Here is a 27,258-nt window from a genome sequence, read left to right on the forward strand (position 1 = left end):
AAATGAAAGTCAACATAGGTTGAGAGAGATTTTGTTGGGTGTGTGACTGTGATATTCTGACAGATTTGGGTTCCTCATCTGTATAATGAAGATAATAATGACAACCGCCTCACAGAAGTCTGGTGAGGGAGACATTGGACAAATGATTTAACATGTACACTGGGCAGGCACAAGAGAGCAATCCAAATGGTTGAATGTGAAGTTACCAGCCCTGTGATGACACAATTACTTACTGAGGGTTTTAGATTTGAGTTAGGTAGACAACCACAGAGGGAAAAATAGTAGAACCATTTCATCCAGTTAGGAAACTGACCTGTTTAAGCCAGAGTTAATAATCCTCATATTTCTGAATGGACTCAAGTATTTGCTGAGTTCGGGCAAGGCTGCTTAGCCAATTTTCTGATGACGAAAGTCTGCTGTAAATGAGCTCGACAAATGTTTATTATGTTTCTACCACATGCTTGGCATTGTGCTGTGGCTGAACGTACAGATGTGAGTAAGGCAGAGTCCCTTCTTCATGGGTATCACAGACCACCCTAAAGGCAGACATTATGTAGATGAACATTGTCAATTTTATGGGGAGAACAGGGTGCTATGAGAGAAGCGAGCAAGAATGTGTATGGGGTGAGCTGCCATCTAAGATATTCCATTGGTCTCACCCCATCTCGAGCAAGGGAGAATGAAGAAAACCAAAGGCAAAAGGGAAGGATTACACCAAGGGACTAATGGACTATAACTACTGCAGCCTCTGCGAGACTGACTGAGTCCAGCACAAGTAGATGGTGCCCAGCTACCACCACTGACGACTCTGACAGGGATCACAACAGAGGGTCCCAGACAGCACTGGAGAAAATGTAGAACAAAATTCTAACTCACAAAAAAACCCAGACTTACTGGTCTGACAGAGACTGGAGAAACCCTGAGAGTATAGCCCCGGACACCCTTATAGCTCAGTAATGAAGTCACTCCTGAGGTTCACCCTTCAGCCAAAGATTAGAGAGGCACATAAAACAAAATGAGACCAGCAGCCCAGGAACAAGGACAAGATGGCAGGAGGGGACAGGAAAGCTGGTAAGGGAAACCCAAGGTGGAGAAGGGGAGAATGTTGACATGTCATGGGATTGGCAACCAATGTCACAAAATAATTTGTGTATTAATCTTTTAATGAGAAACTAGTTTGCTCTGTAAACTTTCATCTAATGTACAATAAAAAAAAATTGAGGGAAAATAAAAGCAAGGTGTATGAGGGGCATAATGTGGACTGGAAGGTCAGTAAAGGCCCCTATGAAGAAGGTCACTTGAGGTGAGAGTTGAAGGGTGAGGAGGAGTTTGGTGGAAGAGTGAGAGGGCAGAAGCATCCAATGGCGTAAGAGAAGGCCCTGAGGTCAGAAAAGCTCAAGGGGTTTGAGGAGCTCACATGAGGCCAGTAAAATAGCCATTGGAAGAGTGAAGGCAGATGAGGTCAGAGAGGAAGATGGGGACTGGGAGCCATAGAGAAGAGGTCAGGGTGGGGGAACCTATGAAAGGCTTAGGCAGAGAACTGGCATGAGCTGACTTTGAGAGAACTAAGACCATGGAATGGAGAATGGACTGGAGCAGGTAAGGGTGGACATGGGGCAGGGAGACCCATGAGGAGGACACTGCTTCAACCAGAGGAGAAATGGAGGTGGCTTGGAGGGAGGTGCTGGTTGTGGAGATGGATGAGAAAAAAACGTGGGACTTTCTGATAGCTTAAAGTAGACTGGGAGGGAGAGTGAAGTATCAAGAGTGACTGTCAAGTTTCTGATAGAAAGAATGGGATGAAACACAGGTGTCCTTTACTGAGTTGGGAAACTGCAGGAAGAGAGGCTAGGGGAAGACACAGTGCCCCAGGGTCTTCCTTTGTAGAGCATGGAATCTGTACTCTGCCTCCAGGTGGGAAGAGAGGACTGAATGGCTGTACGTAGGGTGATCAGTGATATTAAAATATTATATTAGTTTCTATTATCTATCAACAATATGTAAAATACACAGTAATGATATGTTAAATATTAACTCTGAGTAGCATACTGTCATTTCAGAAAGGCAGGGCCATGGTCCTGGAGCAGGTCCTGGAAGCTGTTGATATACGTACACTTAAGCCCTTGGTTGATTGCCAGATTGTGGGGTGGTTCTGGATCAACTTCGGGTCAAGAATAGGAAAATCAATCACATCAGATGCTGTTCAAGGCTTTGGGCCGGGCCCCATTTCTCAGTTGGCACCGAAGCACCTCATGTTAACTGCCTGTCATGTAGAGACAGACCTATGCATAAAGGAAAAATACCCTAGTTGTCTTTAGGTTAAAATTGTGACTCATGGTAAACTTGCATTGTAGAGTAGAGGTGCTCTCCATAGTATTTTCAAGGCTGTGATGTCTTCAAAGCAGATCACCTGGCCTACCTTCTGAAGTGCCTCTGGGTGTGTTTGAATGGCCAACATTACTGTTAGTCATTGAACACTTAGCTGTTTTTGCTACCCAGGGATTTCTCACCTATGTATAGAACTGGGTGTTAGTCTTGGCTGTGCCCACATGCAGTCCCTACTTCCTGAAGCCAGAAGCAAGCTGGCACATAGTAGGTATTGAAGAAATGGTTATTGACCCTGTGTCTCTGTGTGGCCCCTCTTGCCATTTTGTTGCTCTGATAATGCTGTTTCTTCCTTGATAACAGGGAGCACTGTCCAGAGGGCAGGGCAGAGTCTGCTGGGCTGCTTTCTGTAAGCTTTCACTTTCAGAGGGTGAAAAGACTGGAGTGGGGTGATTGTTCTGGTGGGAGTGATCTGTGGGGGCCCAGGGCCGGGATCTCTGCAGATATCTCTGTAATCAGGGCTGATCCTGCTTCCTTGGATCTCCTGGGAACCACCTGTCTCAGCGATGGGGGACCCTGGGCCCACAGTGTCTGACCTGGAGGCAAGGACTGGGGCTCCCAGAGCAGTTAACTGCAGGTGCAAACTCTGAGGGCAGATTTGGGATCTGCCAGGGTCCCTGTGGCCCTGAACTTACTCAAGCTGCTGATCTTAAAGAAGCTCCAGGAAGTCACTCAAAGCTGGAATGAGGAGAAGCAGGTGAGTAGGCTAAGCAGACACCTATGGGCCATGGAAAGGACCCAGGAAGCAGCCGGCTGTGAGGAGGGGACTGCGCATATTTGTGCGTTTGAGGCTGGATCATAGTCTGCTCTCAGAAGACTGAGGACAACCATAGAGAGGCTTGTGCCTTTATTGATTTATTTTAAAGATGTTTATGTAGCACTTATTAGAACCAGGCCCTGTTTACATTGCCTGTAGTAACTTTACAAATACAAATTCAAGTAATCCTCACTACAACCCACAACAATATCGATGGAGGTACTGTTTGCTATCCTCGTTTGGAGAAGAGGAAACCAAGGCAGACAAGGTCAAGTAACTTGCCTCAGGTGGTGACAGGATGAGTGACTGAGCCTGGAGGAGAGCCCAGCATTTGAGCCCAGAGTCTGTGCTTTCCAGACCATAGGCTTCCTCTTTCCACCCTACACACAGTGGGAGTCCTGGAGATGGTGGGAAGGTCTCCCCAAGGGGAACAGGTGCTGAAGAAGGAAGGCCTGGTGTTTGGGCAGTGGGCTGTGGTATGCATGTTAGTGGGGTGGGAAGGGAAGGAGTGGTTTGTTCCCAGGTTTACCTAATGGTTGTCTTACACCACAAAGTCTCCCCAGAAAGGCTGGGAGGAGCCCAGCTCAGGCTTTTCTTCTTATCAGGGTTGATGGGTCCCACCACCCCATTAGCATAATGAGGGTTTAGGAAATGCTCTAGTCCTCCCTGAAACTGAGCTGTGGGTGGGCTGCCTCCTGCCTGGGGTCCTTGACTCCTGCCCTGTCTCTCCCCACCTCTAAGTTAATGGAGGGTGGCTCCAGTCGACCGTCTCACCTCCCTGCTGCTCCTTCTCCAGCTCCCCATGTGGGGGTCCGCAGGTTAGTGCTCCACACCCCTCTGTCTGTGTCTCCCTCTGTTTTGTGGGAACCACAGGTGAGCTGCTGATTCTGTCAGGAGGGATGGAGCTGTGGGGGCCCTGCCCTAGAGAGATTATGGTGCACCCCACTAATTGTAGTTAAGAATTAAAAAAAACCCACTAAACCATAAATAAGGGTAAAGAATTCTGACCATTGCCCCACTGTGACTTCTATAATGTTTAGAAGAGCCAAATAGACAATGTCTGAAAATAGCTTTCTCCCCATTTCCCTGCTCTGCTAGTGTCCTAAGCAAAGATGCATGCATGCGTTAATTCACTTTATCCCCCTAATGTTCATGGGGAGTCTACTATGGCTTAGTTGTTGCTCTATGAACAGAACAGACAGAGACTCTCTGTCTTCATAGAACTTACATTCTAGCAGGAGGCAGTGAATATTAAATGTAATAAAGCAAGAAAAACTATAGTGTGTAAGAGGAGATGAGGGTTATGAAACCCTGAAGTAGAGAAAGTACGAGCAGTGTTGGGGAGGGGGAGACAGCTAGTAGGTCATGGGTAGGCAGCAGTACTCCATAGGGTAGTCAAGAAAGAGAGATGTGGGCTAAGACTTGGGGAAGGAGTGGAGTGAGAGTGAGGATCTCTGGGGTTAGAGAGTTTTTGCAGGAGGTTTCAGCTAGTGCTCAGGTGGCAGATTGCCTGGTGGTTCAGAGAACAATAAGAGGTAAGCTTTGGTTGGAACAGAGGGAGTGAGGGGGAGGGATGCAGGAGTTGAGGTCAGAGTGGTCCGTGGGGGCCAACCCCATAGGGCCTATGAGTCACTGGAGGGAAGTGGGGAGCCATTGCAAGGGTTTGAGCAGAGTGGGGCCCTGACATGTGTTGGCTCACACATTAAAAGGCTCACTCTGGCTGCCATGTAGAAAATAGACAGTGGGGGTGGGGAGAGGGTAGATGGGAGAGTTCAGTGTGCTGCTGTCCTCCAGGTGGGAGATAATAGTGACTCGGGCCAGGGTCGAGCAGTAGAGAAGAGAAGATGGTATTTGGGGATCCAGAGCGACTTGCCCTGCAGTGGAGCCAAATTGCAGCCCATCCACCTCAGAAGGTGGAGGGAGACAGGCGGGATGTGTCTTCTTCTTTAATAAGCCAAGACTGAGCCTCCTGGGAGCCATGGGAGTGAGCTCATGTTCTAAACAGAAATAGCATTTGACCGTGGGTTTTAAGCGCACATACAATTCAGTGTAAGAGAAAAGATATGGGCACAAATAATGAAAGGTATGTGTAGGAGTGGGGAATTTCCTGGTGGTGTCTGAACAATCAGAGCTCAGACCTAGATTTCTGGTGACCTCTGGTCAGCTTTCAGTCCTGTCCTGAGGTGGGGCCAGGCTAGGGCTGTGGTTCTCAAAATGTGGTCCCTGGACCAGCCTATCCCTGGAACTCTTTGTTGTCATTGTTTTTAGCTTCTGTAAGTTGGCCATGAGTCATCATGACCCCATGAACAGTGAATCAAAAGTTGCTCTGTCTGCATGGGAAGTTAAGAATTCTACCATTGACCCACCAATGCCTTGGGGAACTCCTTAGAAATGTACAATTTGGACCTCCCGTAGACCTACTGAATCAGAAACATTTGGGGTGAAGTCCAGACATCTGTGTTTTACAACTCTGTGGGTGATTCTGATGCATCCTTAAGCTTGAGAACCAGGGAGTTAAAGAGTTTTTAACGGAAGGTCCTAAGTCCAGAAGCCCAGCCACATGAGGGAGGCCCTTTGACATCATTTCTGGGCCATGATGTTGTGGTCAGAATATCTCATCCTATTCGTTGTCCCCACAGCTCATTCCTTTAGGAGCCAGGGTCATCTCCAGTTTTTACTTGATGGCATGATTTCTCCTACCTTCTGCGTTCATGTCTGTAGCTTTCTCACTCTCATGTCTTGTCTACAGAAGAGTTCCTGGTGATTGGTCCCACGGACCCCATTGTGGCAGTGTTGGGCGGGGACACCACGCTGCCCTGCTTCCTGTTCCCGGCCATGAGTGCAGAGAACATGGAGCTGCGGTGGTTCCGTTCCAAGTTCTCAGAAGCAGTGTTCATCTACCAGAACCAGCAGGAGCAGAAGGAGGAGCAGATGCCACAATATGCAGGGCGGGTCTTGCTGGTGAGGGATTTCCTCACCCAGGGGTAGGCTGCTGTGCGCATCGACAAGGTCCAGGTTTCTGATGATGGGTTGTACACCTGCTTCTTCAAAAAGGGAGGCTCCTATGAAGAGGCTACGTTGGTGGTGAAGGTGGCAGGTTGGTGACTTGGTCTGTATATTCTAGAGTCTTGGAATGTTGGAGTTGGGAACAGCCTCAGGGACGATTTAATTCAGCCTCTCATTTTATAGATGCAGAAAAGGAGGCTCATTCATTCTTTTATTCCACACAAATAATGTAGAGCCCCTACTATGTGCCAGGCCTTGTTCTAGGTGTCAGGGGTATATCAGTGAGCCAAATAGAGATCCCTGCCCTGTGGTGTTCGTCTTCTAAATGCAGAGATAGAAAAATCAGAATAAATTTTTAGGGTATAGATGATGTTAGAAGGTGATAAGTTCAGAAGATAAAAGACAAAGCAGAACAGGGAAAGGGAATGAGGATGTGGGCGTGGGGAATGGAATGAGGACTGAGCTGGGCTTTATTGAGAATGTGCTGTCTGAGCAAAGGCCTGAAGAAAGTAGGGATTTAGCTAAGTGCATATCTGGGGGATGAGAATTCCAAGCAGAAAGAAGAGCCAGGGCAAACTCCCTGAGGTAGAAGTGTGGCTGTTATATTCTGGGCACACAAGGAGGCCTTATGGCTGGTGGGAGTGAATGGGGGACAGGATGGTAAGAGGTGTCCTTAGTGAACAAAGAGATGTTCCTGGTATAGGTTGCACAGAGAATGAACTGGTTAATGCTGTCTGGGGTGATCCGGAAATGTTACCTAGGGTGCAGATATTTAGGCTGGCACTTGAATTTATCAGGCAGTATTCCAAAGAGCCCTGAATGTTGAGTGGCTGAAGTTGAAAAGGCAGGTGGGCACACAGAGCAAGGTGTGGTTAATAGCAGTTAACCAAATAGCCCGTTGGGACTAGAGTATGTGGACCCTGAGGGGCACAGGTAGTAGAGTTTGTGGAGGATTTGAGAGGAGGGGTTGGGGTGGAAGGCAGATGCCAGATCAGAGAAGGCTTTGTGTACTATTTTAAGGAGTTTGGATGCAGAGATGATGTAATTTTAAGCAGAGCAATACTGTGAATGCTCACTCGGGCAGCTGTGAGGAGGATGGATGGGAGGGAGAAAGACTGGAGGCATGGAGTGTAGTTATGAAGTGGAGAGAATGACTGACTGATCTCAGGTAGTTTCTCTGGGGTGGGAGAGGAGGGGTTAGACATCAGAAAGATTTATAAAGTAGACTCAACAGAGTGAGTAGAGTGGGGGACACAAGAGTTTGGAGGGAGATGAGGGGACCACAGAGATTCCCAGAATTTTGCCTAGGTTGGTTGCTGTTTAGTGGTAGGAATATTGATAATCATGTATCAATTACCTCTCACGGTAATAATGGTATGTAACAGTCCCAAAATCTCAGTACTGTATAACCATAAACATTTATTTAAATTGAGTGTCTGTAGAATTCAGCCAATCTGGGCTGGGCTTGGCTAATCTCAACTGGGCTCGTTCATACATTTTTAGTCAGCTGAAGAGGCCAGGATAGCTGGGTTTTTCACATGGATGGGAGTCAACTGGGTGATCTAGGATGGTTTTGGCTGGAAAGGCTGAGGTGATGAGGCAATGTTTCATGAGTCTCATCCTCCAGCAGGCTAGCCTGAGCATGTCCTTCCCATGGAAATAGCAGAGGGCCCAACGGTGTAAGCACTTTTTAAACCTTTGCTTGTGTTACCTTTGCTAATTTCTCACCACCTAAATCAAGTCCTGTGACCTATCCAAGAGTCAGAGTGGGAGGGCACTACAAAGTGATGTGGCAAAGGGCAAGGTGGATATAAAGAAGGTGAAGACTCTGGGCTCTGTTTGTAATTAATCTACCCCAGATAGAGCAAAATTATGAATTCTGTAATTTTGAGTTTGAAGTGTATATCATGAATCCTCATAAAGATAATCCATAGGGATTTGGATATAAAGGAGGGGAATTTGGGAGACAGAGTTGCTTAACTGATATAACTTTGGAAGTGATTTACAAATAGAAGCAGTGGAGACAAAAAGAAGCTAGGAGACTGTGTGGCGTGCAAAAAGTAGAGATTCAAGGGCCCTGCTTAAGGGAGACTGAGGATGAAGGGCTTAAAGGGTGAGTGCTGGGCTTCCAAGTAGGAGATTTTTGTTAACTCTCCAAGAATAGACTGAATGGAATAGTAGGAGAAGTCAGAGTGCTGGGGGTTGAGAAGCATGTGAGAAGTGAGAACACAGAGGTCATCTTAGTCATCTAATGCTGTTATAACAGAAATACAAGTGGATGGCTCCAACAAATAGAAATCCATTCTCTCAGTCTGTTGTTAGGTGCTGTCAACTGTATACACAACAGAACAAAACACTGCCCGGTCCTGTGACATTCTTACAATCGTTGTTATGCTCAAGCCCATTGTGGCAGCCTCTGTGTCAATCCATCTCATTGAGGGTCTTCGTTTTTTTTCAGTGACCCTCAACTTTCCCTAGCATGATGTCCTTCTCCAGGGACTGATCCCTAATGATAACATATCCAAAGTATGTGAGATGTAGTCTCACCATCCTTGCTTTTAAGGAGCATTCTGGTTGTGCTTCTTCCAGTCCACGGTATATTCAATATTCTTTGTCAACATGACAATTCAAAGGTGTCAGTTCTTCTTTGGTCTTCCTTATTCATCGTCCATACTTTGCATGCACAGGATATGATTGAAAACGCCATGGTTTGGGTCAGGGGCACCTTATCTTCAAGGTAACATCTTTGCTATTAAACACTTTGAAGAGGTCTTTGGCAGTAGATTTGTCCAATGTAATGTGTCTTTTGATTTTTTGATCACTACTTTCATGGGTGTTGATTGTGGACCCAAGTAAAATGAAATCCTTGACAACGTCAGTCTTTTCTCCATTTATCATGATGTTGCTTGTTGGTCCAGTTGTGAAGATTTGGTTTTCTTTATGTTGAGGTGTAATCCATGCTGAAGGCTGTGGTCTTCGATCTTCATCAGTAAGTGCTTCAAGTTCTCTTCACTTTCAGTAAGCAAGTTTGTGTCATCTTCATAGCACAGGTTGTTAATGAATCTTTCCCAAATCCTGATGCCGCGTTCTTCTTAACATACTCAGCTCAGCACACAGATTCAATATGTACGGTGAAAAGGCACAACCCTGACTCACACTTTTTCTGACTTCCAACCATGTAGTATTCCTTCGTTTTATTTGAATGACTGCCTGTTGATCTATGTACAGGTTTCTCATGAGCACAATTAAGTGTTCTGGAATTCCCATTCTTCACAACGTTATCCATAATTTGTTATGATCCACAGAGTCGAATGCCTTTATGTAGTCAATAAAACACAGATAAACATCTTTTCTGGTATTCTCTGCTTTCAGCAGGATCCCTCTGACGTCTGCAATGATATCCTTGGTTCCACGTCCTCTTCTGAATCTGGCGTGAATTTCTGGCAAATTCCCAGTTGATGTATTGCTGCAGTTACTTTTGAATGATCTTCAGCAAAATTTTGCTTGCATATGATAATAATGATATATTTGATCATTTCTGCATTCAGTTGGATCACCTGTCTTTGGAATAGGCACAAATATGGATCTCTTCTAGTCAGTTAGCCAGGTAGCTGTCTTCCAGATTTCTTGGCATAGATGAGTGAGTGCTTTTAGTGCTGCATCTGTTTGTTGAAACATCTCATTTGGGATGTTTCTCAAAGTCTAGGAGGCTAGAAGAGTGAATTCAGGATGCCAGCTCCAGGGGAAGGCTTTCTTCCTCTGTTGGCTTTGGGGGAAGGTCCTTGTCATCAATCTTCCACGGTTGAGAAGATTCTCGGCACAGGGACCCTGGATCCAAAGGATGCACTATTCTCCTGGCTCTTGTTTCTTGGTGGTATGAGGTTCCCATCCTAAGTTTCAGGATCCTATTTCTTCTCAATCAGTTCTCTCACTTTAACTTCAGATACTTCTTGAGGTTGGCAATTTAGTTGCTGTTGTAATTCAGCCACTCTTACGAAAAGACTTTTAGGTTTTGTTTTCGTCAATATCAGCTCTGTTACTACATGAGATAAGGCTTTCTTTCAAGGCACAAATGGAAACAGAAGTCATTTATGTGGCACTTGAGTTTTGATGCTGAAGCCCTGTGCTCATCTCCTTCTTTCACCAGTTTTTCTAGCAAAAGTAGGACCAACCAACCAGCTTCCTTATTCTTCTCTTTATGACAAAATTGTAGAAAGTTATCACACATGCAATCACCCAGTGCCTTACTTTCCACCAATACCTGATCTATTGGTTGTGATATTTTGCATGTTTGTATTGCCACCTCACACTTTGGATTCGCAGTGCCCTCTGTCCTACTAGAAGCAGAGTCATCAACATTTTTAAGACTAACCAGACTTGAGAACCAATTTAGAAAACTTATTCTTACAATTTTGTTTCTCTAGAACCAATCTGAATACCAAATGTCTTAGGCTGGTTTCTCTAGAGAAGTAAAACCAGTAAAGGGCCTATCTATCTGTCTATCTATGATAGACAGATAGATAGGGAGAGACGGAGAGAGAGAGAGAAAGATTTATATCAAGGAAATGGATGAAGTGGTTGTAGAGATTGGAACGTCCCAAATCTGTGGGTCAGGCTGGAGGCTTCTCCTGATTTGCCTAGCTGCAGTAGCTGGTGAGCCCAAGATTGGCAGGTGAGAGAGCAGGGCTCTTGCTCACAGGCTGTGAAGATTGATGAATCCCAAGATTGGGAGGCAAGATTGCAGGTAAGCTACTAAGTCAAATTCCAAGAACCAGAGGTCAGATGAACAGGAGCTTGCTGCAGGATTCAGAGTGAGCAAAATCCCATGAACCTTGGCAGAATGTCTACTGATATTGGATGCATGCCACATTCCCAAGGAAACTCCCTTTCAACTGATTGGCTACTCACAGCAGATCCTATCATGGGGGTGATCACATTATATCAAATCTCAACAGTGAAGTGATCACAGCATCATATGACTTCCAAACCACTGAGAATCATGGCCCAGCCATGTTGACACACAATCTTAACCATCACAAAGGTGTTCATGGATTATAAAGTTTACTCGTCTAAGAAGGGGAGAAGGAGATTAAAATTTGAATACATATGTGCTCAGGAAAAGAAGTAGGTGGAGAAGAAGAGATTAAAATAAGGATAGGGTAGGCAGATAGAACTAAGACAGAGGACAGAAGAGGAGAGGGAAGGGAGATAATTGATGTGACCAATCCTTAGAAGAGATGGCGACCTGTGGGTTCCAGAGCTCAGGGGAACAGCTATCCTTGAATGAAGATTTCCTCTTACTTGGTGACAGGAAGATGAGGGTAAGTTCAGTTTGGATGAAGAAGAGTTTTTGGGTAGTTAAAGCACAACAAAAAAACAAAATCCATAAATCTCTTAATTTCAAATATTTCCTAAGTTCTAGAGCAAGTACGACAAAGACTTAGTTTCAGCAAAACATATGGCCTAATTTATCTTTTGCCTTTGAAGTGTTTTTGTAATGATGTCACCCTATTTCTCCTGTCCTGGTGTCTTAGTTATCTAGTGTTGCTATAACAGAAATACCACAAGTGGATGGCTTTCACAAAGAGAAATTTATTCTCTCACAGTCTAGGAGGCTAGAAATCTGAATCCAGGGTACCAGCTCCAGGGAAAATCTTTCTGTGTCTATTGGCTCTGGCTTAAGGTCCTTGTCATCAATATTTCCCTGGTCTAGGAGCTTCTCAGTGCAGGGACCCCAGGTCCAAAGGACACCATCCCCTCCTGGTTCTTCATTCTCGGTGCTGTGAGGCCCCTATCTTCTCTGCTTGATTCTTTCTTTTGTACCTTAAAAGATATTGACTAACATAACTGCCTCTAATCTTGCCTCATTAACATCATAGAGGTTAGGATTTACAACACATATGATACTCACATCAGATTACAAAATGGTGAACAATCACCCAATACTGGAAATCATGGCCTAGCCAAATTGATACAAATTTCTGGGGGACACAGTTCAATCCATAACACCTGGTCTGGAGTTTTGTCCTTTGATGTATATTTCCTGGCTGTATCTCAAGAAAAGCGATGTGAAATTTCTTCCCTTTTTTTCTCTATGCCTCAGTCTTGCCAGCAGTAGGAAGAACACTCCCCAGCCTCAGAGGTCCTCTAAAGAGTCCATATGGATCTTCCTTATTTCCCTGAGGTGGGGCTTCTGTCCTGCTTCCTCTAGGGGGTGGCCTTTCCATAGGACTTCCAAGATGCAAGATAAATGGCTCTTTATTTTGACACTGCTAGGGTCCTCGGGCACCACGAAGGTGGTGAGGTGAATATAAAGAAGCATGAAGACCCTGGGCTGTGTTTGTAATCCATCTACTACTATACAGTGAAAGAAATTACAAATTCTGTTCTGGAATTTTTTAGTTCAAAGTGTATGTGAGAATCCTGCTAAAGATAAACCCAGTGGAGATGTGGATATAAGGGAGTGGAGTTTGGGAAACAGGTTTGGCTAATGGATATAATTTTGGAAGTGATTTACAAAGAGAAGCCGTGTGCATGAAAAGAAATGAGGGAGAGTGTGTGAAGTGAGAAGAGCAAGATTCAAGGAATCTGGGACTTCTTCTGGTTCTAGGGAGAAGGAGGAGGAAGAGAAGTCCAGGGAAGAGGCTTAGCCAAGTGGTCTGAGAGGTGACAAGTCAAGCCAAACGGAAGGGTGACCAAGACAAGATGGAGCCAGTTTCAAGATGGAGTCAACAGTGTCATATCCTGAATTAAGACTGAGGAAGAGGGACTGCAGAGTGACCACTAAGGCTGCCAAGGAGGAAATTCTTGTTAACTCACCAAGAATAGATTTAATGCAGTAGTAGGAGAAGCCAGACTCTGGGGGGTTGAGAAGTAGGTGAGAGATGAGAACATAGAAATGTTCATGGATTATAATGGTTACTCTTCTGAGAAGGGAAGAAAAGAGAGTCTGTAGAAATTTGAACATGTTTGTATGTTTAGGAAAAAGAATAGGTAGAGAGGAAGAGATTAACATAAGGCAGGAGAGAGGGAGAGGAGAGAGAGAGAGAATAATTGATGGCACCAAGCCTTAAAATAGGTGGTGATCTGTAAGGTCCTGAGCTCAGGGGAACAGTTACTCTTTGGTGGGGAGATTGCCTCTCACTTTATGACAGGAGAGTGAGAGTAAGATCAGTTTATATGCAGAAGAGTTGGTGGGTAACCAAAACAAAAACAAAACTAAATCCATAAATTACAGATATTTTCTACTACATGGAGGGAGCCCACTCAAGACTTTGTTTTGACAAAACTCTATGGTCTAGTTTAACTTATGCCCTTGATCAATTTTGGTACACACTCATCTTGTTCCCCCTGGCTTGTTCTGGATTTTTGTCCCTTGATTTATGTTTCCTGGGCCGATCTCTGGCAAAAGGTTTGAAATTCATTTTTCTCTTTTCTCTGTGCCTCGGTTTTTCCACCTGCTTGGCTGGAAAGAACAGTCCCTGCTCCAGGTGCTCCCGTAAAAGCTCTCCTAAGAGTGCTTTCCTTGGTTCCCTGTGGTCCTGCCACTACTAGGGGGGGCCTTCCCATAGATTCCTAGAATGCAGGGTGAATAGCTCCCCCTGGAGATGTGCAACATGTCACACTGCCAGGGTCCAGGGCCTGCACCTGGGACAAGGCAGCCTCTTGGGCTCCACAGTTTCCCTCCCACAGGTTCGGGCTCTACCCCTCAAGTGCACATCGAAGGGCCGGATGATGATGGGGTCCGAGTGGCCTGCACGGCCTCTGGGTGGTTTCCGAAGCCCCAGGTTCAGTGGAGAGACCTTAGTGGAAAGAAGTTCCAGACGTTCTCTGAGACCCATGCCCAGGACGCTGACGGGCTGTGCCGTGTGGAGGCCTTGCTGGTGGTGAGTGAGAGCTCTGCGGGGAACGTGACCTGCTCCATCCTCAACCCCATCCTGGGCCAGGAGAAGGTGAAGGCTATTTTCATCCCAGATCAGTGCTGTTCCTGCTCCCAGCAGGGCCTGGACGGAGGGGGCCCAGTTCCTGAGTGTGCTGAGCTGGACTGGCCTGGGTGATCCCTGATGCGGTCTCTGGTCTGGTTGCAGAGCCCTTCTTCCCTCAGGCCTCACCCTGGAAGTTGGCTTTTGTTGTAAGCCTGACCATGCTGGGGCTCCTTATCCTTGGGGCTGGCTATTTTCTCAAGAAAGAACATTCAGCAAAGGCGCAGGCCCAGAAGGAAAGAAGAATCTTCAGCTGGCTGAGGAGAAGGCATTGAAGGCTGTAGGTAAGCCGGGGCGGGGGGGGGGGGGGGGTGGTGGGGAGCGGGCTGGTGAGGACAGAGCTGGTGCTGAGAGAGAAAAGCTGACAGCAGGCCTGAGCCTCTGGCTGTGGCTTCCAGGGAGACCTAGGGTCCCTGCCCAGAGCAGGAGGCTCAAGAGATCTGGAGAGGGCAACTGGAGCTGTGGAGGCTCGGATGGGTCTGGAGGAAGAAATTTCTCCAGTGTATGGAAAGGGTCTATTTTGTGGGTCCTCCAGGCACACAGTCTTTCCTTTTTTTCGTGGTGGGAGTTCATGCTTATTTTCTCTCTTTCAGATGCACTCCAGGCAGAGCTGGGTAAGTTCTTGTCTCCCTCCTGAACTCTTTGTGTCCCTTTTGGGAAAGACATCTTAGCTCTTTGCTTGCCTCATTTCCTGTGTGTTGCCTTTCAGACCAGAGGAAGAAGATTTACCAGGATGGTGAGTGACTGTCCAGATGTCCCTTGGTCTACCGTCCCACCTGTACCCAGGTGTTCCGTCTTCTTGTGTGTCTCTGGCATAGATATCAGACCCCCATTCCCTGGGGGCAGAAGTGGAAGGCAGTTGGGGGAGGAATCCTGCTCCTGAGCTCTATGATCTGGGCTTCTGTTTTCCTCTCAGTGTTGGGAACCTGGGGGTGGTGGTGACCACTAGAATCTGTCATGCATGCTGGGTCTTCTCCTTCCAGCCCTGGCCCGTATACCATATTATAGGTTTTCTAGCCTTCAGTGCACCCGGCTTTCAGTCGGCACCTGGGAACAAAAAGCATATGCTCAGGAATTTCATGAAAGGAGCTACATAAATAAATGGGGTCATTTAGTTTAGGCCCCAAACACCTCCTTTCTGGGAGAGCCAGTGCTCTACAGCTTCTGCAGGTGTTGATCAAAAAGTGATGGGGACCCTCATCCATTGCTGATGGGAGTGCAAAATTGTGCAGCTGCTTTGAAAAACAGCGTGGTGGTCCTCAAAAAACTAAAATAGAACTACTATATAACCGAGCAATCCCAGTCCTAGGTATATACCCAGAAGATTGGAAAGCAGAAATGCAAACAGAAACTTATACACCAATGTTCATTGTAGCTACACACCAATGCTCATTGTAGCACTATTCACAATAGCCAAAATGTGGAAACAGTGGAAATGTCCATCAACAGATGAATGGATAAAGAAAATGTGGTATATACTTGTAATGGAATATTACTCAGTCATAAAGAGAAATGAAGTCTTAATGCATGCTACAACATGGATAGACCTCGGAAACATGCTGATGAAATAAGCCAGTCACAAAAAGACAAATATTGTATGATCTCACTTACATGAAATAGGCAAATATATAGAAACCAAAGATTATTATGGTTCCCAGCAGTGGGAGGGAGGGGGAGAAGGTGAGTTACTGTTCAGGGGGCAATGAGTTTATGTTCCTGGTGGTAGAATAATTTGGAAAAAGCCAGTGATAATGGTTTCACTACATGAAGAATATAATCAACGTCACTGAAATATACATGTAAAAATGGTTTAATGGGCAAATGTTTTGTTATGTATATTGGTACTAGAATAGAAGAAAAAAAATGCGGTGGGAAGAGGACTGGGCTGAGTGTGTAGGGAGACGAGATGAAACGAACTGAGGGCTCCCTAGTATAAAACCAAAGCAAGCCAAACCCATTGCCATCAAGTCGATTCTGACTCATAATGACCCTATAGGACAGAGTAGAACTGCTCCATGGGGTTTCCAAGGAATGGCTGGTGAATTCACACTGCTGACTTTTTAGTTAGCAGCCACACCACTCTGCACCAGGCTCCTTCCCTAGAATAGAGATGTTATTATTTCTGGAAATAGCTTATCTGAGAATGGATGGCCACTTTTCCCCTGAAGTTGTTGTCACACCCCTGCTTTTTTTTAATTCCTCCTTTCTGGCTATCTCCCAGCTGTATATTTGCCAAAAAAGAAAAAAAAAAGACTGGGTATAATAATGCTTTCTTACTATTATGGAATAATCTATACTTTTTATTTCTAACATACTTGCACACATATAGTTTTTGACCCTTCATGGTGACACTGAATGCAGATGGAACAGACCTTCTGGAGGTTATTGAGACATAGAACAGCTAAGTGATGTGCGGAGGGCAAGTGTGCAGGGTGACACAGCAGCAACAGGACAGTGTGGAACTTGACAGTAGTCCATGGCAAGTTCCCACCACCCCTGGCCAGCTCTGCACTTTGCAGGAGCTTATCTCCCTCCAGCCTCTGTCCCCCTCTGGATACTCAGCCCTTTAGGACACGAAAGCAGGGAGGGCCATTCAATACGCGATGAGCAGGCTTGGTCTGGCTAAGGTCTCACCAGTGCGTGTTCCCTTTCAGCCGGGAGGAAGGCCCAGCTGAATGTGGGTAAGTGACTGATGTTTCCTGTGGCATTACATCACCCAGGCCCCAGCCTTCAGCCTTGTCCCTGCCTACTTCTCTGTCAGCGGACCTTACACCAGGGTAGGATGAGTGACCCTGTTCTCCTTGTCACTTTTGTAGCCTCCATCTTAAGTGTAGGGACTTCTCCTCTGGTCCACGGATCTGCCTCCTGTCTGGGCCCTTCCTGAAGGCCATTCTTAGGGCTAGCAACACTCTCTGAAAACATGACATTCAACTGATTCTTCTTGCTGGTATTGTCAGGGACAATGGAGAATTCAGTTGCCAGGAGATACAGGAGCAGGCTAATGACTGTGAATAGTAGAATTTTCGGAGAGATTTCAGAAACCACACTGGCTTTCCTAGGAATCAGGCTTCTTTAGGGAGTCCTTGGCTCTGGATTCCCACCACATTGCTTTAGAGCAGGGGTCCTGAATCTAGAGTCCAGAGCCAAGGCTATCCATAGTTGTATTCCTGGGGTAGGGTTCAAGAACCATCAGAAAATATAGGCAGAATTCTGGGTAACAAGAAAAAAAATGCAACTAATATTTGGGCACAATCATTATCTCGCCTTTTAGAGGAATTTTGTATTTGTCTGACAGGCTCAGGGCCCTGGGTTGGGTTTATTAGGGGCAATGCATGCAGATTTGAAACTGAGGAACCTGGAGAATTTAAAATTGTTTACAAGGGAAAGGTTGGGGAGCAAATCATGGAAGAAAAAGTAGGTGGGGAAGAAGAGAGGAGATGAGAAGTAAAGGAGAAGAAATGGAAGAAATGCCTGGTAGAGTTTTTGGGTAGAACAGAGTGGGGAACACACACTGAAGGTCACAACCTTGGCGGGTGGATTTGCGGAGAGCACAGAAGGCTTGCAGGTCATTCGTGTGCATGAAATGTAATCAACTTTTTCAAATCTTTTTGAGAGATTTCTGAATGGATTACATTTAATTTTAAGGCATTTTTGAAGTAAACATCTAACTGAGTTTGTCTGTGATAATGAGAGCATTCCAACTCCCAATCGCAGTGGGAGGCAGGAGCATGGTGTAGTGGTTTTTGGATTCCGTGCAGTCCATTACAACTCATAGCGTCCCCATGTGACAGAGTAGAGCTGCCTCATAGGGTTTTCTAGGCTGTCATTTTTACGGGAGAAGACTGTCAGGCCTTTCTCTTACAGAGCTGCTGGGTGGGTTTGAGCTGCCAACCTTTTGGTTAGCAGCAGAATGCTGAACTGTTTTTGCCACGAGGGCCCTTAGGTGTATGATACAGGGAAATGATGCAGTGAAGGGCTCCACAGAGGACCCATTAACACCGGTGCAAGTTCAAGATGTGTGCCTTCTGGGCCTGAGTAATGTGCCCTTTCTCTGCTCCAGGATGTTTTTGTTCATTGTCAGGGATCTGGGCCATGAGAGACAGAGGGGGTGAGCAAGGGAGGCAAGGAGGTGTGGGGACCAGATGCCTGATGAACCCCCTTAGAGAGTCTTACTGATTTTCCCAGGAATTTTTTGGAAAACCATGAGGATCCGTGTCTTAGTTATCTGGTACTGTTATAACAGAAGTATCACAAGTGGGCAGCTTTAGGAAACAGAAATTTATTTTCTTACAGTTTTAGGAAGGAAGAAGGTGGAATTCAGGGTGCCTGCTCTCTGTAGGCTCTGGGGGGAAGGTCCTTGTTTCTTCAGCTTCTGTTTCCTTGTTCCTTGAAGATCTCCATGTAGCTTGGCATATCTCGGAAACCCTGCTGGCATAGCGGTTAAGTGCTAGGGCTGCTAACCAAAGGGTCAGCAGTTTGAATCCACCAGGCTGTCCTTGGAAACTCTATGGGAGAGTTCTACTCTGTCTTATAGGGCCACTATGAGTCGGAATCGACTCGAGGGCATGGGGTTTGGTTTGTTGTTTGTTTTTGGCATCTCTCTGCTTTCTCCTCTGCCATAATCTGCTCTTTTTACATCTCCAAAGCCACTGGTTTAACACACACCCTACACTGATATGGCCTCATAACATAAAGAAAACCCCTCCCAAATGAGATTATAACCACAGGTACAGGGGTTAGAATTTACAGCACATATTTTAGGGGGACAAAATTCAATCCATAACAATCAAATAGTCTTCTTTTTACCATTACCTCCTTCTCTGCTGAATTTATGTCTTACTTATTTTAATATAGTGTACACCTTGTATACACTTTTGTTTTGTAAGGATAATCATGGCCATTACATTAGAATCCACATTTTCATATTGATAGGTTATTAGTGTGAGCTGAACAAATGTCTGATCTCATCTTATTTGTAAAATTGGAATGGAAAGATTTGCTGTGTAAATCACATGAAGAGTGTGTTAAAGTGCAAAGCACAGCACTTGACACATTGTTGGGTCTTAAAATTAAATGCCATTTCCTCCTCCTCCTCCTCTCCTTTCTCTGCCTTCCTCTTCTTTTTCTTCTTTTCTTTCTTTCTTGGTAGCCTTCAGCCGTTAAGGAATGGAAAATTAGAGTTGGAGGTAAACTAATATCTTGGTGACAAACAAGTACAACAAAAGCTCATGTTTCTCAAAGGGGTCACGTTGGTGAGCCCAACCATTGTATGTGATCTTGTTTCCAGAAAGCAAATCAACAAAGACAGAAATGCCAATTTCTCTAAATGAATATATGTAAGTGTTCACAATTTTACTCCCATTTATGGAAGAAAAATATAGTTTACTGATTTCTGTAAATCAACTCTTCTTGTGCCTAAGTCCCTCTCCTCCCCCTGCTGGAGGCAAAAGCTCTCCTACTGAAGACATCTCAGAGTCTTGAGATGTTTGTATGCTTTGCTTTACTCAGCAATCTGTGTTTCTTGTTTCCAAGGAGAAATAGAGGGTTGGAGGAGATTATGGAGCCTTGGAGAAGGGGGGAAGAAAAGTCCCTGTACTCTCCTCTTCATTATTTTAGGTCCTTACACTGGGGAGGCTGGTCTGATCTGGTCCTTAAGACTCTTGTGTTGGTGAGGAGTGCCAGGTTCCATCTCTCCTTTAGGGGGTACTGTTGGTCAACGCCCCTCCCCCCGCAAGAAGTGAGTTCATGGCCCCACTCACTTTTCTCAGGTTGAACGATTGATATACCATCCTCCTTATCCAGTCCTTCCCTGGTCCACTAGCTCTCTAAACACCTCTCTGTCCCTCCACCTTATCAGACAGTGTCTTAATTATCTAGTGGTGCTATGACAGAAATATCACAAGTGGATGGCTTTAACAAAGAGAAATTTATTTCCTTACAGCGAAGTAGGTCAAAAGTCCAAATTCAGGGCATCAGCTCCAGAGGAAGTCTTTTTCTCTCTGTTGGCTCTGGAGGAAGGTCATTCTCATCAATCTTGCCCTGGGCTAGGAGCTTCTTTACGCAGGAACCCCGGTCCAACTGACGTGCTCTGCTCCCAGCGCTGCTTTCTCGGTGGCATGAGGTCCCCCTGTCTCTTTGCTCACTTCTTTCTTTTGTATCCCAAAAGAAACTGGCTTAAGACACAATCCAATGTCATAGATTGAGTCCTGCCTCATCAACACAACTGCTGCCCATCCCCCCTCATTAACACCATAGGGGCAGAATTTACAACATATAGGAAAATCTCATCAGATGACAAAATGGTGGACAATCACACAATACTGGGAAGACTAAATGGTGGATAATCACACAATACTGGGAATCATGGCCCAGCCAAATTGATACACACATTTTTGGGGTACATAATTCAGTCCATGACACACAGCATGGAAGGTTTTCTGGGTCCATGGCTTTCCATGTGCACGTCATGTGAAACCTCATTCTCTCTCCAGATGTCTTCCCCAGTTAATGCCTTCTTCCAAGTTGGATGTATGTATATTATTTTCTATTTGTTGCTGTAACAAATTACCACAACTTAGTGTCTAAAAGCAACATAAATTTATTATCTTAGAGTTCTGTAGGTCATAAGTCTGATGTGAGTGTCAGTGGACCAAATCAAGGGGCCAGCAGGGCTGCATTCCTTTCTGTAGGCTCTTGCCTTCTCTAGTTTCTAGAGGCCACCTGTGTTTTTGGCTGGAGTTCTTCCTCCTCCATTTCCGAAGCTAGCAACATAGCGTCTCTTACCCTGCTTCCATATCATTTCTTTTTCTGAGTGTATAAGTCAACACTCTCTACTTTCAAGGATGTGTGTATTCGATTGAACTATCCAAGTAATTCAGGATAATCTCCCTACCTCATAGTCCTTAATCTTAATCACATCTGCAAAGTCCCTTATGTCGTGTAATGTAACATATTCACAGGTTCTCAGATGAATAGATGGACATTTCGGGGGGCCGTTATTCTTCCTGCCACAGTGGGGTTTCTCCTGGAAGTTTGTAATCTTTTTGGGCTCTTGTTGGGAGAAGCAGATGACTAGATCCAATATATTTGGTTCTCCAAAATCTATAGGATATTTTGCTCCTACGTCTCAGATAAATTGGGAAGAAAAGCCCCTAGTGTTTGACCTTCTCACTGTATGTGTGTGTTTCCTTCTTTGAACTTCTTTCTCCACCTTTCTAGAAATCTCTTTATTACCTCCTAAGTGGTTGAGATTTCTCTGATGCTATATCCAAAATTCTGTATTCCTGGTTTACAGTTGTATTCTGAAGTCAACTCAACCAGATGTAGTTCTTTCTATCCATTGCTTAGAGGCAAACTATAAGTTCAGGTCAATCAGCTCTTGATAAGTGTATGGAGGTTTTGGAAATTTTCATCTCTGCAAATCCGTTTCAGTAAAGCCCAGCTTTCTAGATGTTGTCTGGCTATGATCTTGAGAAAGCATAATTTAAAGGTCAAAGTTGGGCAGTGACCTCTTGTCCATGTTGGATTCCAGCCTTTTGCTCCCTGGGTATTAACCTTTATGTTTTAGCGTTCAGGGAAGTCTGAAAAATGATGACTGTGTGTGTGTGAAAGAGAGAAATAGATGCATCAGCTTAATGTTTTTAAACTTTTTTCACTATATGTCACTATGTTTTTTGGGTCACTATGTTTTGTAAAAAATGGTGCTGATTTTGATGTGTACAGTCTGTAATTCCCTGACATGAAACGTGTGGTTCTGTTTCAGATTGGCAGAAGAAGGAGTTCAAGGCCTGTGAGTAACTTGGATGTTCTTTCTGGGAGCTCCCCTTGCCTGCCCCATGGCTTCTGACCTCACTTCAGGTCTCTATGGTGACATAGATGCAGCACCATTAATGGTGGTGGATAGGTGGAGGGTGTGGTTGATGTGGGATGCCAAATAGATATCCCTGAGTCCTTGGACTCCAGGCTGGTCCTCAGGGGCACTCAGATGGATTTAATCCCCAAATCACTCTGTGGTTCCTTCTACTGCCTGGAATGTTGTGGGATTGAGTCACTAGCTCTCAGTTCAGTGTGCTTAGCCCTCTCCCCATTCCACTAAGTGGCTCTGAGGGAAGGTGATTGTGTGCCCTTGTTATGGGGAGGGGGAGGCCTTGCATGATTCCATAACTCTGTCTACAGGGTCTGTCACTCTGGATCCACGGTCTTTCTGTCCCAACCTGGCCATCTCTCAGGAAAAGACGAGTCTGACCCTTAAGGAAAAATATGTGTATGGGGACAACAACACCTGCAGCGTGCTGGGTCGTGAAGGCATTACATCTGGGTGATGTTACTGGGAGGTGGAAGTGGGGAATGAAGGGAGAGGGATATGGGCTTTGGGGGTCTCTAGGGAAGATGTGAATAGGTCATATGGCATCAGAAAGTCCCCAGAAAATGGGTTCTGGGGTATGCAATGGTGGGTAGATAAATTTTATGCATGTACTACCAGTAGGCTTCTTATAACTGTCTGGCAGTTTCCCCACAGAGTGCCGGTTTTTCTGGACTGTGATAATGGGTATGTCTCCTTCTATAACGTGACTGATGGATCCCACATTTTCTCTTACTCATGAATTTCCTTTACTGGGACTCTCTTTCCATACTTCATATTAATGTCAGGAAACATGTCTCTGACCCTTTGCTCCTTGTGATGTGCGCTCAAGGAGCTTCCTGTGCCCCTTAACAATTCTTCTTGCAAAGAGTCTTCAACTTCACCTGGGGAGGGTTTGAGCTCAGGCTCTGGTGCTGAGTGTGCTCCCCCAGGGGCTGAATCTCCATTACTGCCCAATGACCCCAATGCTGTGCCCTCATAGGGCCCAGCACTGTCCCTGTTCCATCACTGTAGCTCTTCCAGGAGCTGGAGACTCTCTGAGGTGAGTGCTGGGTGGCCCCCAGAGCCCTGTCTTCTTGCTCTGGCTGCAGACTCCTGAGGAGCGTGTTGCTCTGAGAATTGCCAGTTCATGCCTTGTGCTCTCCTGTAGCAAGAAGAAAAAAGTTGAGTTTTGTTTGAGTTGTTTGGGGATGGGCAGAATTTTACTATGAGAGGTCGTTTTACTTTTGGTAATGAAAATACTTTGTGAATGTTTTGCGCTGTTTGGATATGATGCAGGAGAGGCTGAATCATTCTGTAAAATGAAGTAGAGCTTACTTTATCCCACTTGATTTTGTGCTGAGAGGCCCAGATTTTGAGGTGGGTTCTTTGCTATATTTCTGGAGTCTGGACTATCTGACCAGAAAAGTTGGCCATTCCAAAATGTTCATGAAAGTGGGTGGCTGGTGGACTTTGAAGACGAGAGAAGTCGAATATTTCACTTTTGTATAGTTCCTATTCTGGGATGGCTGAAATACTAGTTTTTCCAAGCCTGAGTAAATTTCTGCTACCTCTGAAAAACCCTGTTGTATTAATTCAGGGAATTAGGGATAACAGACTGAGTAATTCTTTTGGGTCAATATTGGGTATAAAGAAGAGAACTGCTACCAGAATTAAGATGTGAATGTGCAAGAGAGTTATCAGGAGCAGGGTGAACTGCAGAAAGCCTTGACGTGAGCATTGTTTCAGTTATCGATGTGTTTCTCTTTGTACTTCCAAGTCCAATGCTAGAGGTAAATGGAAAACCACAGCAACCAAAAAGGGCCAGGACTTTTGAGTACTGACGCCCTCCAAGAATGAGGGTGTGGTCATTCTACCAGGTAAAGAACCTTGACCAGCTGTGGTTCTGGCTGATAGTGGGGGAAACATGGAATAGGAGTAGAAGAAAGAAGTCGTAGATACCAACTCTGGCTTTGTTACCAGTTACAGAAACAAGGACGACCATAGCTTTGTTTCTTTTTTCTTTGGTTCTCATGTATATTTGTTTGTATAGAAACCCCTTGCCATAGAGTTGATTCCAACTCATAGTGACCCTATAGGATAGAGTAGGACTGTCCCACAGGGTTTCCAAGGCTGGAATCTTTCAGGAAGCAGACTGCCACATCTTTCTCTTTTGCATAGTAGCTGGTGGGTTGGAAACGCTGACCTTTTGGTTAGCTGTAGAGTTCTTATCCACTGTGTCACCAAGGCTCCTTTTTATTTGTATATATGTTATGGATTGAATTGTGTCCCCCGAAAATGTGTGTCAACCTGGCTAGGCCACAATTCCCAGTATTGTGTGATTGTCCACCATTTTGTCATCTGATGTGATTTTCTTCCTTGTGGTAAATCCTTCCTCTATGATGTTAATGAAGCAGCAGTAGAGGCAGTTATGTTAATGAGGCAGGACTCAATCTACAAGATTAGATTTTATCCTGAGTCAATCTCTTCTGAGATATAAAAGAGAGAAGTGAGTAGAGAGAAAGTGGGACCTCCTACCACCAGAAAGCAAAGTTGGGAGCATAGTGTGTCCTTTGGACCGGGGGTCCCTGTACTGAGAAGCTCCTAGTCCAGGGGAAGATTTGTAATAAGGCCCTTCCTTCAGAGCAGACAGAGAGACAAAGCCTTCACCTGCAGCTGGTGCCCTGAATTTGGACTTCTAGTCTTCTAGACTTGAAAGAATAAACTTCTCCCTGTTAAACCCATCACTTGTGGTATTTCTATTATAGCAACACTAGATAACTAAGGCAATATATAAACCTTTTTTTTTCTTCTCCCCTTTTTCCTTTATTATTTTATATGTAAGTAGTTGGAGGTTATTTTTATCATATAGTCTCAGGTAACAATATTCAGTGGAACTGTGACTGAATTTGAGGAAAAATGAATGTAGCAGTAATGGATAAAATGACTAGGACTGTGTATCTCCTCATTTGGGGGAGAAGAAGAACTTATTTACTTGTGAAAATAGCTCTGTCTTGATAGGTGAAAATATAGATTTTTTTGTTGTTGTCACACAAAAGTTCAAATGTGTGTAAAATAGTGTATATGGAAGCTGAGTAGCCGAAGTGGTAGACTGTGTCCATTTTCATTTATTGCCCCTTAGTTCCAAATCCACCCATCTTTTCCCTGCTTTGTGATGCTGGAGCTGTACCCTGTAAACATTTCTTCTTTGCCAAATGGCACAATGTTAGACCTTGTTATGGTACTGGAGATACACTGCAAGACAGCAGAGGAAGCGGCCTCTCTTCCTGGATCTGATATTTTTCTTCTCGATCCTACAATGAGACTGCCGGTGGTGTGAAGAAGGCCCCGTAGAGCTCAACCTTTGGTGAATTTGGTTGGCACTGCAGCAGGAGAGTCTAAGCATCCAGAAGGTGGCTTTCTCAGGGAATCTCACCAGTCCTCCAGCTGGAGTTTTTCTGCCTCTCAGCCCTGGTCTGCAGCACGTTAGTGAACTTCTTCACCATCCAGCGGGCCACAGCCCCACCCTCTCCAATGAGCTTTGACACTGAGTATTGTGGTGGGCCCTCTCCCAAATTTCTTCCTTCTGTGTATGCTGTGATTCAGCCCTAGAGGTTGTGGCTGCTCCCTATATCTGCTATTTCTGTATCCTTTAGAGCTCCGTTTTACCTCTTTTAGTGGTTAAACATCTTTTACTAATCTTACATACTTCAGACCTAATATCAGGAGGGACCAGTCCCTGGAGAAGGACATCATGCTTGGTAAAGTAGGGGCTCAGTGGAAAAGAGAAAGACCCTCAACGAGATGGATTGACACAATGGCTGCAACAAGGGGCTCAAGCACAACAACGATTGTGAGGATGTCACAGGACCGGGCAGTGTTTTGTTCTGTTGTATGCAGGGTCGCTATAAGTTGGAAGGGACTCGATGGCACCTAACAACAACAACAACTAGTTAATAATTCTTTAATGTACTTTTTCCCAGTTCAAATGAGAGCGGTTTCTGTCTTCGGACTGGACTCTGAAGGATATAAGCCTCTATACCAGACTGTACCTGAGACGAGGGCACTGAACTTCTCCCGTTATATGGAAATTTGTATGTGAGGCACTGCAAATGTTTCTAATGGTTCACTGAAACAATAAAGTCATAGGTAGTATACTGTTATTATTGTTTTTTAACCTTTTTGAAAATTTGATGGAAACTTGGGCTTGGACAAATTTATACTAGCAGCCTCACACTTAAGAATTTCTGTCTCTTTCGATATTTTTGCTATATCAAAAATTTTTGTTGACATGTAGTTTTAATTTATGTATGTGCTCAACTGTTCTAAGTGGATATTCAACAGACCCTCTGTTTTCTTTTATTGATAAGCTTAAAATTTAATTATTTTTGTATACTCTGCCTTTTCTTTTTATTTATAGCTTGCCTTTTATATGACTGAATAGTGTAATGAAGTTAATGAGCAACTGAAACTTTAAAGCAAAGGAAAACAAATGCTTTGTTTTGCTCTGTTTCCTTCTCTCCCACCATTTTCTGTATCAATATAAATCTCTAACCTGTCCTTGTTTTCGGGAGCACATTTCCTTATTAAAAGAAAGATGCTGCCCATCCATGGATCTATAAACCAAATAAAGCTTCCAATGATAGCATTACTCAGGTTTCGTTTTTTGGGAATACTCATGGGTCCTATGTGTGTTTTAAGTACTCTCTGTGTCAATATGTTGACAGCCATATATGCTCCCCTGTTCCATTTAGCTTGCACCTTTACTCTTTTTCATTATTTTGGATTAGCTTCGGGCACACTTCCTCTTCACTAGAGATAAAAACTCTATGGGGGTAGTTCTACTCTGTCCTATAGGGTTGCTCTGACTCAGCATTGATTCAATAGCAACGGGTTTGGTTTTTTTTTTTTTTTTGGAGATAAAAAGAAGGTATGCAGGTGTCTTAATCATCTAGTGCTGCTATAAGAGAAATACCACAAGTGGATGGCTTTAACAAAGAGAAATTTATTCTCTCACAGTCTAGTAGGTTACAAGTCCAAATTTAGGGTGTCGACTCCAGGGAATGGCTTTCTCTCTCTATTGGCTCTGGAGAAATATTCCTTGTCATCAATCTTCCTCTGGTCAAGGAGCTTCTCAGGCACAGGGAACCCAGGTCCAAAGGATGGGCTCTGTTCTCAGTGCTGCTTTCTTGGTGGTATGAGGTCCCCAATTCTCTGCTAGTTTCCTTTTCGGTTTTATCTCTTGAGAGATAAAAGGTGGTGTAGGCAACAGCCCAGGGAAACTCCCT

The 27,258-nt window shown here is 44.8% G+C and overlaps 1 pseudogene; it reads left to right on the forward strand.

Annotated features, from left to right (window-relative positions):
• The first annotated feature begins 3,112 nt into the window (after window positions 1-3,112).
• On the forward strand, window positions 3,113-25,582 carry LOC126067663 (butyrophilin subfamily 1 member A1-like; annotated as a pseudogene).
• The last annotated feature ends 1,676 nt before the right edge of the window (window positions 25,583-27,258 follow it).

This window comes from Elephas maximus, chromosome 1 (assembly GCF_024166365.1).
Source record: "Elephas maximus indicus isolate mEleMax1 chromosome 1, mEleMax1 primary haplotype, whole genome shotgun sequence".
Classification (NCBI taxonomy): domain Eukaryota; kingdom Metazoa; phylum Chordata; class Mammalia; order Proboscidea; family Elephantidae; genus Elephas; species Elephas maximus.